The following is a 13,048-nucleotide window of genomic DNA, read 5'->3' as shown; positions in this document are numbered from 1 at the left end:
TCGCTCCCAATGCAGGGATCTTGGGATCCACCCCTGGTCAGGGAACTAGATCCCGCATGCTGCAACTAAAACCCAGAGCAGCAAAATAATTAAATTTTAAAACAAGGAAAGAAAGTGAGGGCTGAGGAAGGTTCACAGTGGGTCAAATATAATGGACCGGCCATGGAAGTGTATTAACCAGTATTTGGGGTTTTTTTCCCCCTGTATCCTGATGCTTTGACATCTGGGACCTTGCTGACCCTGGAAAGCCTACCCCTGCCAGGACTAGCCAGTTCCTAGAGATAGTCAGTGATTTTCTTTGGAGCATGCTTTTCAAATGCAAACCAACCAATCTGGAGCCCACAGCCCCCTTGCCTGCTCTATCCGGCTCTCACACTCCAGCCACTCTCCACCAGCTCTCATCACCCCCACGTGCCAGAAAACAGGAGACCCTGTGCCTCCTTCCTGCACAAAAGCTAGCAATCTGGGCACTCTAATTGCACTTTGCTTTTTTCACTGTATCTTAAAGATCACTGCACACACACACACACACACACACTTATGTATCTGTACTCCTAATAGATCTTATTTCCTTTTACAGCTGAATAGTATTCTGTTTTTGTGGATGAAGCATAGTTGATTTAACCTGTACTCCATTCATGGCCACTTCAGTGTTTTCTAGTTTAAAAAAAAATTAAGTATGTGGCTGTGCCATGTCTTAGCCGCATCATGTGGAATCTTTAGTAGCAGCAAGCGAACTCTTAGTTGCATCATGTGGGATCTTAGTTCCCACCAGGATTGATCTCTGGGCCACCTACATTGGGAGCGAGGAGTCTCGCCACTGGATCAAGGAAGACCCCAGTTTTTTGCAGTACCAAAGAGGCACATTTGTATGACATTTTTCTGTGAGTCTTTACGTTAGAATCTTAGATGTGGGATTGCAAGTGTCAAAGGGTAAATTTGCTAGATATTGCCAGATTCTCCCCCATGGAGGTTTGACTTGTTTTTCCATTCCACTAGCAAGGTGTAAGGACCCCTGGGTCCTCACAGCAATGCCAACAGAGCGTTGTCAAACCACCTGGAGTTTTGCTAATTTGATAAGTGAGAAAAAGGATTGCAGCGTGGTTTGAATTTGTGACTTTTAAAGATTACATGGGGGGTTGAGCATATTTTTGTGTATGCAGGGGATATTTGCATTTCTTTTTATGTGAACTTCCTCTTCGTATATCTTACCCTCTTTCAATAGGTTTCTGGGTCTTTTTTGCCTCGAATTTTAGATGCTCTTTATACTTTAGAGACCCTTTGTGATTCTAGTTGTAAATATTTCTTTTTCCATTTTGTCATCTGTAGTTTTTAGTTTGCCCATGGTGGGTTTATGTTTTGAACCTGCGAAAGGTTTTCATTTTTGCTTGGTCATTTAACAAAATGCTCTTTCATCACCTCTGAATTTTGATGAACCGTTTGGCAAATACACCCCACTCTCACACTTTCAGGTCATTAAGAGACTCACTAGTGTTTTATTATTTATGAGATTGTATTTTTCCACTTAGGTCATTGATATAGTTTGAATTTAAGCTGGTATCCTGTGTGAGGAATGGACTCAAGCTTTTTTGTTTGCTTGTTCATCTAGTTGATCCAATAGCACTAAATTAAAAACTTCCCTAAAGTTTCTTCCTGAATTAAAAAGTATTACATGATTCTATAAGTTTCCATAAGCAATTGTTTCTATTTCTGGGTTGATCTGTGTATGTAACGGATGCATCCGCAACACATTGTTTTATATTGTTTTTAATATCTGTTTTCTCCCCCCTTCTCCTCCTTTTTCATTCCCCCTCCCCACATTTGCCTGCTGTACTTCCAAATGAACCTTATAATCAAGTTGCCTAGCTGTAGAAAAGAAAAACCTGACGACATCTTTATTAGGCTTGTGATACATTTATAAATGAACTCAGAGCCCTGACCTCTTTATCATGTTGGCAGCCGTTTGTTTTTTTTTTTTTTGCCTTTTCATCCTTGGTATCCGTGTGCCACCTGGTGGCCACCATTCACAACAGCAATTGTTTTCTCTAAAGCTGCTCAAAACAATAAACGTTGGTCATCTCACACACTTTCTGTGAGTCAGGTATTAGAGGATGGCTTATCTGGATGATCCTTGCTCGAAGCCCTGGCTCATCCTCACTGTGAAGGCCTCACTCATCAGAAGACTTAAATGGGGCTGGGGAAATCCGCTCAGCCTCTTGGCCAGAACTGTCAGCTCCTCCCAGGTGGCTCAATAGTAAAGTATCCACCTGCAATGCAGGAGACACAGGTTCAGTCCCTGGGTTGGGAAGATCCCCTGGACAGAGGATCCTGGCAGGCTATAGTCCATGGGGTCGCAAAGAGTCGGGCACGATTGAGCACAGCACACACACACCTCAGTTCCTCACTGTACGGCCCTCACCATAGATCCCTTAGGACCCGCATCTGGATTTCCCTCCGGGCAAGTGGACCTGAGGTAGGAGGTAGATGGGCCTCCAGTCAGCTGGTGTTTGTCAAGTGGAGTGAAATCTTTGTTCTCACACAGACATCCAAGGACAAAGCTAGTGACAGAAGCTGAGCTCTGCGGAAGTAAAGAGATAAGACGAGCACTCCTAAGGTCAAGGAAGACTTCTGCACTCGCGCAGGAAGACTCCTTGGGGGTCAAAAAGGAATGGGACTCCACCCCATAATAAGTGTAGGCTTGTACCCACAGGTCTGTTCAGTGGGATCCATCTTAACAAAAAATTGTGTGGGCATATTGGAGAGGGTTCTAGGACTAGTTGGTGTGAAAAAAAAACACAGGAAAATCGGCTGAATGTAAACAAAGACTTGGAAGGACTGACCTATATAAGTGATTTAAATCACCTCTTTACTGCGCTTCTCATTCACGACACCCGCACTTCTCTCCAGAGATCAGACCCAGAGGGAGTGAGGTGGAAGCTGCTATACTAGGTAATTTTAGACTTAGAGGAAATTTGCTGCTAGTACAGAGAATTCCCTGTGTATCTCTCACCCTGCTTAGAGTGATTAAACTCTGCTGCTGCTAAGTCGCTTCAGTCGTGTCCAACTCTGTGCGACCCCATAGACAGCAGCCCACCAGGCTCCCCCATCCCTGGGATTCTCCAGGCAAGAACACTGGAGTGGGTTGCCATTTCCTTCTCCAATGCATGAAAGTGGAAAGTGAAAGTGAAGTCGCTCAGTCATGTCCTACTCTTAGTGACCCCATGGACTGCAGCCTACCAGGCTCCTCGGTCTGTGGGATTTTCCAGGCAAGACTACTGGAGTGGGGTGCCATTGCCTTCTCCGGATCAAACTCTATAGTATTAATATAGTATTACAGCAGAGGGCTTCCCTGATGGCTCAGCTGATAAAGAATCCACTTCCTATGCAGGAGACACAGGTTCAATCCTTGGGTTGTGAATATCCCCTGGAGAAGGGACTAGCAACGCACTCCAGTATCCTTGCCTGGAAAATCCCATGGGCAGAGGAGCCTGGTGGGTTATAGTCCATGGGGTTGCAAAGAGCTGGACACGACTGAGCGACTAACACTTTCACTTTCAGAGTGATCACACCCAGGACATTAACATGGCATCATATTATTAATTTAACTACCAGCCTGGCTTGAATTTTAACAGTTTTTCTGCTGATGTCTTTATGTTCCAGGAACAAATCCAGGATCCTACACTGAGTTGTCAGATGCCCTTAACCTCCTAGAGTCAGTGACCATTCCTCTTCATTTCCTTGTCTTTCATGACCTTATCCATTTATTTAGCCACTCCAAGTGGGCCATGTGGGATCTTTTGCAGCATATGGGATCTTTGATCTTCGTTGTGGCCTGTAGAATCTTTAGTTGCAGCAAGTGGGAATCTGCGTCCCTGATTAGGGATTGAACCTGGGCCCCCTGCACTGGGAGCATGGAGTCTCAGCCACTGGACCACCAGGGAAGTCCCAACCTTGACACTTTTGAGGAGAACCCATCAGTTCTTTTATTAAATGTCGCTCAGCTTAGGTTTGCCTGTTTTCCATGGTTGAAATGAAGTTATGCAAATTTTTTTTTTTTTTTTGGCCAGGAATACCATACAAATGATGCTGTGCAACATTTGTGCAGCATCTTTCTCAGTGCAACATATCAGACATGTCACTATATCTTGTGGGTGATATTGACCTGGGTCACTTGGTTAAGGCACAGTCTACTGCACATCTCTGCTGTAAAGTTCCTGTTTTTCCCTTAGCAGGTAAGAAGTATCTTGGGGAAGATACTTTGTGACTATACAAGTCTTGATTCTCCTCAGTCTTGCACCTACAAATTTTAGCATGGATCTGGTCTGCAACAGTTGTACTGGGCATTTGCCTAATAGTGATTTTGCATGTCTCTTTCTCCTTCTACATCTGTTAGTTGAAATTCTATTGAAAGAAAGAGCCATTCCTTCTCCCCATTACTTACATATTTGACTATTAAATCAACATGGACTCATGAATTTTTGTTTCACTCTGGATTAAAACCTCATATGGAGAGTCTTTTACGTTTTTGACAATTAGCTGGATATGAAACAGTATGCTGTCATAGTTTTAATGAGAATGTTTCTGAATACCGAATTCGAATGAGATTGGGCATCTTTGACTTTTTTACTTTTGTGATGTCTAGGAAATGCTTATAGCAGTTGTTTTTCTTTTTTAAAGTTTTTATGGTTTTTAAAATTGAAAATTTTAAAGTCAAAGTATAGCTGACTTATAATGTTTCAGGTTTACAGCAAAGTGATATGTTGAATATATATATATTTAGATTTGTTTCCATTATAGGTTACTACCAGATATTGAATATAGTTCCTTGAGCTATACCGGTCCTTGTTGTTTACTTATTTTATATATAATATTGAAAGTGAAAGTTGCCCAGTCCTGTCTGACTCTTTGTGACCCCATGGAGTTCTCTAGGCCAGAATACTGGAGTGGGTAGCCGTTCCCTTCTCCAGGGGATCTTCCCAACCCAGGGATCGAACCCAGGTCTCCTGCATTGCAGGTGGATTCTTTACCAGCTGAGCCACCAGGGTACGTATCTTTTAATCCCCAATTCTTAATTTATCCCTCCCCCTTTCCCTTTTGTTAACCATAAGTTTGTTTTCTGTCAGTGTATCTGTTTTGTAAATAAGTTCATTTGTATCATTTTTAAAAATTCCACATGTAAGTGATACCATATGATATTTGTATTATTTATCTTTGATTTAATTTACTTAGTATGATAAGCTCTAGGTCCATTCATCTTGCTGCAAATGGCATTATTTCATTCTTTTTTTTATGCCTGAGTATATTACTCATTGTATATATGTACCACATCTCCTTTATCCATTCATCTGTTGATGAACATTTAAGTTTCTTCTATGTCTTGGCTATTGTAAATAGTGCTTCTGGCAGCTATTTTTTATTTTTTTTTAATCTCTCTAGGTCAGGATGTCAGGCTCACAGTATAGATAGGAGTCTAAATCTTGCAAAATAGGCCTAAAATACGTTAGGACTTGTTTATGTGTTAAATGCAACTTCTAGGTCTTATGTTCCATCCATATGCTGATGAATCCTGTTGCAATTTGACACTGAAGCTTTGAAGTGTTAGATGCGTGCGGAAGGAAGAGGGAAGCACAAGGTTTGCGCAGTGGAGAATTTGAATTATGATACAGCTACAACATTGACCTTGGTTGACCCCACTAGGGGCTCTGGAGTAGAGATAACCCATTAGAGAGGCTTCCCTGGTGGTCCAGTGGTTAAGAACCTGCCTTGCAATGCGGGGGACACCAGTTCGATCCCTGACTGGGAAATTAAGATCCCACATGCTACAGGGCAGGCAGGCCCATGTGTTGCAATTACGGAATCCATGAGCTGCAACAAAAGATCCCACCTGATGCAACTAAGACCTGGTACAGCCAAATTAATTAATTAAAATTCTAATAAAGATAGCCCATTAGAGCTTTTCCCTATTTGGCTCTAATTCCTGGACCTTGTGTGTTTCCCCTTTCACTTTCATTCTTCCACAAGGGCTTAGTGGAGTTTTCCAGAGGTTACGTGTGTGATGGTGTCATTACTCTGCCCGCTAATGGCATATGTGCATAGATTTTTTTTTTTTTTGGTGTGTGTATTTATTTTCCATAATAGCTTTATTGTGATAGTGATATAATTTGCACACCGTAAAAATTGCATATTTAAAGTATTACCATCCAATGGTTGTTGGTATGTCCACAACTATGCAACTATCACCACAATCAACTTAAGAAAATTTTCTTCTTTCTCCACCAAAGAAACCCCGCACCTGTTATCAGTTACTCCCTATTCCCGCCACCCCTAACCCCTGGCAGTGGCAAATCTTTCTTCTCTATAGATTTGCTTATTCTGAACGTTTAACATAATATGGAATCATTCAGTATGTGGACTTTTGTGCCCAACTTCTTTTACTCAGCATAATATTTTCAAGGTTTATCCACATTGTAGCCTGTATCAGCACCTTGCTCTTTTTTATTGCCAAATATTCCATTGTATGAACAGACCACATTATATTTATCTATTCATCAGCTGAGGGGAATTCAGATCCTTTCCACTTTTTAGCTATTCTGAATAATGCTGCTATGAACATTTGCGTACAAGTTTTTGTGTGGGTATGTTTTTATTTCTCTTGAATATATATATATATATATATGCATATGTATATCTATAAGCAGAATTGTTGGGTAATACTAACTCTATGTTTAACCCTTTGAAGCACTTCTAGGCTGTTTTCCAAAGTGGCTGCACCATTTTACATCTCCACTAGTGATGTATGACGATTTTGATTTCTCTACATCTTTGCCAATAACTATATGTCTTTTTGGATTATAGCCATCCTAGTGGGTGTGAGGTGGTATCTCACTGTAGTTTTGATTGGTATTTTTCTGGTGGCTAATGTTGAGTACCATTTTTGTATTTCAAATTTCTCAGTTTTAATTTCTAATATAGTAAATATTGAGAGATGGAACACAAACAGATGTGCATTGGGATCCTCAATGATTTTTAAGAGTATAAGGATAGCTTAAAACTTAGGCTGTTTTAATACCATGGATTTGAGAACCATGGATTGGGGTTTGGATTTATCAAACCCACTTGGCTCCTTGGGCACAAAAGACCCTTGACAACAGTGTCATCAGTCAGATATTGACTCAATAATTCTGTTTAATCATCTACCCACAAACTTCTGCAGCTTCAGCAAACAGCCTCCTGATCACCAGACTGAGGCCAACTGCAGTGTGTCTGGTATAGAGCAGACTTTGGTGGGTGACTCTGCGCCAGCCTACATGTTAGCTGGTCTTGGCTCTGAGCCGTTGGTGGGATTCAGGTTTATTCTGTATGTGTTCATCCTGCAGCCCAGGCTGAAGGGGACATACTTTTCTCAAGGGCCATCACTAGAGTATTTAAAGCCTTTGTAGGACTTCCCTGGTGGTCCAGTGACTAAGACTCTGCACTCCCAATGCAAGGGGCCCAGATTTGATCCCTGGTCAAGGAATTCAATCCCACATGCTGCAATTAGGAGTTCACATGCCTCAACTAAAGACCCTGCATGCTGCAATTAAGACTCAGCTCAGTCAAATGAATGCATAAATATTTTAACATAAAATAAAACCTTTGTGTGCCTTGGTGGCTGGTGACATATCTCCCTTGGCTAAAGCTATTCATGTGGCAAGGCCCACTATCAACTGGGAGGGAATCTAAACTCCACCTACTGCAGAAGTGGGAGGGGCCAGTGTTTGCTGATTGACGCCAAACCCCAACCTCAGGGCAGAGGCTCTGCACTCCAGTGTCTGCTTGGCTGGTTTCCTTTTTCAGAGAAAGAACTGACTTCCCCTCACAGAGCACCACTCATGCAGGACACCTTCCTGTGCCTGGTTCCTGTCCTGATACAGCACATTTCTAGAGCTCGCTGGTGAACACAATAGGTTGTGTGTGTGTGTGTTCATGGGTGCATATGCAGTCGTGTCTGACTCTTTACAACCCCATGGACTGTAGCCTGCCAGGCTCCCCTGTCCATGGGATTTTCCCAGCAAGAATACTGAGGTGGGTTGCCATTTCCTCCTCCGGGGACCCTATAAGTCATCTGCTGCTAAAGTTGTAAACTGGGGACCTGCAGGCCCACACTCTGTTTTTCAGAACTTCACTTGGGTCTTCCCTGGTGGTCCAGTGGCTAAGACTCTACACTCCCAATGCAGGGGGGCCATATTCCATCCCTGGTCAGGGAACTAGATCCTACCCGCTGCAGCTAAGAGCTCGCATGCCACAACTGAAGATCCTGAATGCCCCAGTGAAGATCAAAGATCCTAAGTGCTGCAACTGAGACCTGGCTGGGCCAAATAAATACATAATACATATCTTTTTTTAAAAAAATTCACATATCCAGATTGGCTGTTTTCACATAAAATTCCTATCTCTGTCTTATCTTGAAAAATTCTAAAATCTGGCCCATGTTCCTCCATGGTGACAATCGATTGAGCTGAGTTATGATCACCAGCCTGACATTTTCTTTTGCCCCAGTCCCCATCCCTCCTTATTGCCTCACACCTGTCTTTCTTCATCCACTTACCTTTTCTCCCTGTCCTTCTTGAGCATATATGTTTTTAAAACTGTGGTAAAATACACATTACATAAAATTTTACCAATTACCAGGTTAACCACTGTAAAGTGTGCGACTCAGCGGCATTGGGTACCTTTATAGTGCTGTGCAGCCATCACCACTGTCTAGCTCCAGAACCTATTCATCTCTCCAAATGGAAACCTGGCAACCACCAATCTGCTTTCTGTCTCGATGGATTATGAATTATTATGAATTTTTAATCACTGCTCTAGATAAACCCTAACTAGCTTGAAAATCAACATACATAGCATGATTTTATTTGGGTTACAGTATACTTGTATATGTGTCTGTGACACTCAGATGTGGTCTGTTGATGGATAGGAAAAAAATGTCTGAAAAAAATATGCCACAAATTCTAAGCAGTAATGACCTCTAGGGGTTGGGATCAGAAAATGTTCACTTCTTGCTTTGCATAATTAACAGATAAAGAGAGTGTGGTGAACTTTTGCTTTATGTTTGTGTATTCCTCCCCCTCTCGCACCCTGTATAAGAAGGAAGAAGTACAGAAATACATCTGGGGCCGTTTCAACTGTAAATAGTGGAGCCTGCCCTACATATGGCCTGCTTACAAGTGAGACAACCAAATAAATCCCTTTTATTTTAAACCACTTGATTCACATTATTCCTGCTGTTAGCTCCCTAATTGATATCTTTATAATGACTCTAACAGGCAGGTGCTGCCGTCGTTTTCTACAAAAGGAGACTTGTATCGAGAGATGGAAAGTCACTGTTTAGAGACACCAGCTAGCAGATGCACAGTATTTCTTCTTGTCCCAAATCGTCTGCAGCTGGGAAAGGGTGAGAAAAAAAATGGCGGAGTGGCCTAGATGAAATCCTTCCCTCACTTGGGCTCTGGGTCTAAGAGAGGGTAAAGCCCAAGTGTCGGCTTACTCATGAGAAGGGCTCACACTGAGGGCTGCTGACTTATAAAATGTGGCTCTGGGCTGCATGGTCTGGGAGAGAATCCACCTCCTTTTACCAGGCTGGAGCCTATACAGTCAGTGTTCTTACTGGCGCCATACTGGGGCCAGCTCATATCATCTAACTCAACCCCAGCCTCTGGCAGGAACTGGGGTGGCAATGAAGGGATGCCTGGTCTGGGTCTGGACCCCTCCCAATGATGGGTGTCTAGAGACCACTTCCATCCCATTCAAGAGGGGAGGAAACTCTCATAGACAAGGGCATGGATGTGCCCAAGGTCGTTGAGGTAATTTCTCTGGAGCCAAGACTAGAATCTATATCTCCTGCTTTCAAGTCCTTGGGTTTTTTTAAATTTCTTTTTAAATATTTATTTTTATTTATTTATTTGGCTTCAAGAGGTCTTGTTGCAGCACACAGGATCTTCAGTCTTTGTTGTGACATGTGTGATCTAGTTCCCCAACCAGAGACTCAGTCTGAGCCCAATGCATTGGAAGTGTGGCGTCCTAGCCACTGGACCACCAGGCATGTCCCTTAAGTCCTTGGTTTTTTACACTCAAGTGACTCTAAAGACAGAGAGCAAGTAGCTTGTTCTTTCCTCTCCTGAAGGGTTGCGGACGATGCATGGGAGGAAAGAGTGGAGAGAGAGAGACAATAATAGTAGTAGTGCTTAGATAGTGCTTACCTTCACAGGCACTGCTTTAAGCACCCTACCTTCTGTGTATTACCTAGTTTAACCCTCATGAAGTAGTAGTTATTACCGTCCTCAGCTCCACTTGACAGATGAGAAAACTGATGCACAGAGAGGTTATGTAATTTGCCCTATGCCACAGAACTAGTCAGTGGTTGGGCCAGGATTTGAACCCCGAAGGTCTGATTTCAAATTCCATGAGTCAAATCCCAATAAGTATGCCCTGGCCTCACAGAGTTCTACTTCTTATCTGCTCCAGTAAACCAGAGATCTGAAACTTCTGCCATCACCAGGGTACCATTTTTAGTAATGCTTGGTGCTACTGTTGCTCACTGAACTTCTGCTCTGTGATCGCTGCTCTATGTAAAGTCTATTTTTTTTTTTTTAGAAACATCTGAAAAGAAGGTATTTTATTCCCCCCTTTAAGTTGAGAAGACTGAGGATATTTGCTCTGATCAAACATTTAATTGTGGAAAGTGCTTCTTTCTATTTTGGTGGACTTGGGATGCAAATGAGATTTCAAATAAAAGACAGGTAGACATCAGAGTGAAGTTCCCTGGAGAACTGGTGGTAAAGAACCTGCCTGGAATGTTCGAGGCACGGGTTTGATCCCTAGGTTGGGAAGATCCCCCTGGAGGAGGGCATGGCAACCCACTGCAGTATTCCTGCCTGGAGAATCTGGTGGACAGAGAAGCCTGGCGGGCTGCAGTCCGTGGGGCCCCAGAGAGTTGGACACGACTGAAGTGATTGAACACGCACACACAGACATCAGACTAGCAAACCTTCAGCTGATGGATAACATCAAGTCCTGCCAAGTGTGTGTGGAAGATGACTGAGCTCATAAACAATGTTGGTGGGAGTGTAAATTGCTACATGTTTTAGAGAGAAATCTCATGGTCACAGAATGCAATTTTAAAACACATATATCCTGGGACTTCCCTGATAGACCAGTGGTTAAGACTCCTTGCTTTCACTGCAGGGGGCTCAGGTTCTACTCCTGGTTGGGGAACTATAATAAAATACCACATTCCTCACGGTGTGGCCCAAAAGGTAAAAAATAAATAAATAAAAACTCATAAATCCTACTGAATCACTTTGCTGTACAGAAGAAAGTAACACAGCATTGTAAATCAACTATACTTCAATAAAAAATTTTAAGAAGCCACATATACCCTATGACTTAGCCATTCCATGTATATAAATCAATTCCACAAAATATTTTGATTATATAAAGACATAGGCTCAAGGATCTTCAGTGCAGTTTATTTTCTAAATAGCAAAAATATTGGAAACAGCTTCAGTGCTTCTCAATATAGCACTGGCTAGGTAATTATCATCAAAAAATTTTAGAATACTATGTAGCTATTAAAAAGAACAAGGTTGAGTTGAACGTGCAGATCTGGAAAAAAACCTACAATATATTGGGAAGCCAAAATTCAATATTCAGGATCTTCTCTGGTGGCCCAGTGGTTGAGAATCTGTCTTGCAGTGCAAGGGACTTGGGTTTAATCCCTGGTTGTGGTAGATCCCACAACAGCAACTAAGCCCATGAGCTGCAACTAAGACCCAAAGTAGCCAAATAAATATTTTAAAGAACAATATTCAGCTAAATTTTCTTGAAAGTGAAAGTGTCAGTCACTCAGTCATGTCCAACTCTTTGTGACCCCATGGACTGTAGCCCACCAGGCTCTTCTGTATACGGAATCTCCAGGCAAGAATACTGGAGTGGGTTGCCATTTCCTTCTCCAGGGGATCTTCCTGACCCAGGGATTGAGCCTGGGTCTCCGGAATTGCAGGCAGACTCTTTACTGACTGAGCCACTAGGGAAGACAAATTTTCTTAGCATGACCCATATATAATAATTAATAATGTGTGCATATTGTTTTCTCTCTCCATATATACCTCTATCAATATTATTCATAGAAACAGTCAGAAATAAGCACCAAATACCTAATAGTTATTATTCAATAATTCTTGGAGTTGGAAAGGGCAAACTTATGTAAATTTCTTGTTTACATAAATGTTAAACAAGTGATGGAATTGTGGGTGACTTATCCTTTCCTGTTTGTGTTTCTCTTTTTGATATTAATACAGAACCATCACAATATTGTAAAGTAATTATCATCCACTTAAAAATGAAATAAAAAAACAATTCAGAAATTCTTGAGATACATATCCCATGGACTTCACAGATGGCTCAGTGGTGAAGAATCTGCCTACCAAATAAGAGACTCGAGTTTGATCCCTGGGTCGGGAAGATCCCCTGGAGAAGGAAATGGCAAACCACTCTAGTATTCTTGCCTGGGAAATCCCATGGACAGAGGAGCCTGGCGGGCTACAGTCCATGGGGTCACAGAAGAGTCAGACATGAGTTAGCGTCTAAACAGCAGGAACAGCGTATCCCATAGATGACAAACCAGGAGCCTGTGACAGAATCCAGCCTGCAGATATATTTTATTTGGCCCATGTTGCAATGTTTTTCCTAATTGAGTAACTGATAATAGTTATCAATGTTTTCCACAGTGGGATCTTTCACATGAAAGTTCAGATTTCAGGATACTTTTGAAAAATGTGCAGGAGATCTGGCAATACTCGGCAACAACCTGCATTCATGGCACAGCGACCTGGAACTGAGTGATGGGAAGGTGCCCTCCAGGTAATTAGAAACTGCAGCCCTCCTTATAGGTTTGTCTATCCCAAGACTCTGCATCAGTAGTCATTTATCATTATAACTGCATCATAAATATTTTTCTTTAAAAATTAACATGTAATTCACTTACCATAAGATTCACAGTTTGAAA

This window comes from Bos javanicus, chromosome 18 (assembly GCF_032452875.1).
Source record: "Bos javanicus breed banteng chromosome 18, ARS-OSU_banteng_1.0, whole genome shotgun sequence".
Lineage (NCBI taxonomy): Eukaryota > Metazoa > Chordata > Mammalia > Artiodactyla > Bovidae > Bos > Bos javanicus.
The sequence above is the reverse complement of the archived record's forward strand: the minus strand, read 5'-3'. Positions refer to the sequence as shown.